The sequence below is a fragment of the Papilio polytes genome, unplaced genomic scaffold, assembly GCF_000836215.1.
Source record: "Papilio polytes unplaced genomic scaffold, Ppol_1.0 DF823991.1, whole genome shotgun sequence".
NCBI lineage: Eukaryota > Metazoa > Arthropoda > Insecta > Lepidoptera > Papilionidae > Papilio > Papilio polytes.
The window spans coordinates 523959-525615 of NW_013525213.1; the positions used below are offsets into that span (position 1 = coordinate 523959).

General features: G+C 27.3%; 1 protein-coding gene across 1 annotated transcript in view; it reads right to left on the reverse strand.

Annotated features, from left to right (window-relative positions):
- Positions 1-1132: 1132 nt before the first annotated feature.
- The window catches only part of LOC106101310 (mitochondrial fission 1 protein), a 6253-nt gene continuing 5728 nt past the window's right edge, over positions 1133-1657 (reverse strand). Inside the window, exon 5 of the mRNA XM_013280487.1 lies at positions 1133-1216. The gene's annotated coding sequence lies outside the window, so the exon portion shown is untranslated. The remainder of the gene's footprint in view (positions 1217-1657) is intronic.

The window sequence follows — 1657 nt, forward strand, 5'->3', positions numbered from 1 at the left end:
TGTACAATATAGACATAACAGTTACAATAAGGTAGGTTTACTATTTTCAAGTAATTATTTCGTTACTTTTTAGTGTACTGTTTTTTTGAGAGTATTTTGTTTTGTTTTGAGTGCATTTTGTTTTGTTTTTAGTGTATTTTGTTTGGAAGTCGGTTTTGTTTTTTTTTTACGCGGATGGAGTCGCGTTCGAAAGCTTGTTATTACATAAACATATAGACATAAGTTGGTCATGTAACAAAAATTTGTTTTTTTGTCGATCGTTAGTTTGGTTAATTCGAACGTTAAAATCAAAACTACATTCATTAATTGATATCGCATTGAAAAAATATTTTATTTAACTGAATCACATGCCCTTAATCTAAGAGTGCCTAAAGCTATAGAAATAAATATATCACATAAATATAACATCTATATATTCTTAGAACAAAGTGTACATAACTACAATTTGGAAATTTTTGGAAAGTTTACACATTACGTGATAATTATATTTAAAATACACATAACACTAAAAATAAAAGTACAACCAAATGTCATTTATAATTCGAAGAAATTTATGTCGTAAGTAAATAGAAATTTAAGATTTTCAGCATAAGGCATACATTATTTCAAGTATAGTGTTACCATGATAAATGTTCTTATTTATCTGTTTACATAATGTTGCCATTTAAAGAAATGACATTTTAGCAGTATTTTGCAGTATATAGAAATTGGTACATATTGTATATTATGTACTATTCAAAGCCCAGCCTCTAAATATCTTTTTTTTTAATTTCCCACTATAAATTAATCAGTCTAGACTGTGTTTATATTTTCCGTGTTATTAAAATAGCAAGCAATTTACGACATAATGAGCCTAAAAAATTGTCATTTTTTAAATAAAAAGCGACTTTTTAATATTCCCTAAATATGAACGAACTTCCTCCTTTTGAAAATCGGTTAAAAATGAAGATAAGAAGAATTATCTGATTGATATTTCCAAAACTACCATATCCTACCAAATCTAGAAATATAGCAAGATACAAATTGCCCTAAAAGTGTGTAATTAATAACAAAAGGCTTCTAACATAAAGCATACAGCTTATGTTTGTACAAGTGTTATCTAATTGTGTATGAAATTTAGATATTTTTTTTAATTGATTTTGCTTCTATCTTCTTTTACTCTCTTTTTATCTTCTTCTTCTTAAAGAAGATATGAACAACTATAATAGCGTTCATTCTGAAAACAATAAGTTACAATAAACACAAAATACAATAGATCCCAGTCTACAGCTAAATTGTACAATGAGTTGTAATTGCATTAAAAATGGGAACAAAAATGCACCATTTCACTCACAAACAACAAAAAACGGAGATAACAGCATTAGTACAGTCAGCTGCACAAATATGTAGACATTTACAAAACAATAGACAATGCACACCCTTAAGTTACAAATAAATTATACACACAAATACATCAACATGAATTTATGATCAGAATCATATTGATGCTTTCATGTTTATTTTTAAAACCGATGACATTAACGAGATTTTAAAGTAAATGTGTCCATATTTGTGCAGCTGACTGTACATATCGACGCTTGAAAGGCAAACATAACTAAGCGACAAAAATACGTAAAATGAGTTTTATATATCATTGGAATCGTCAAATTTTTCTGCG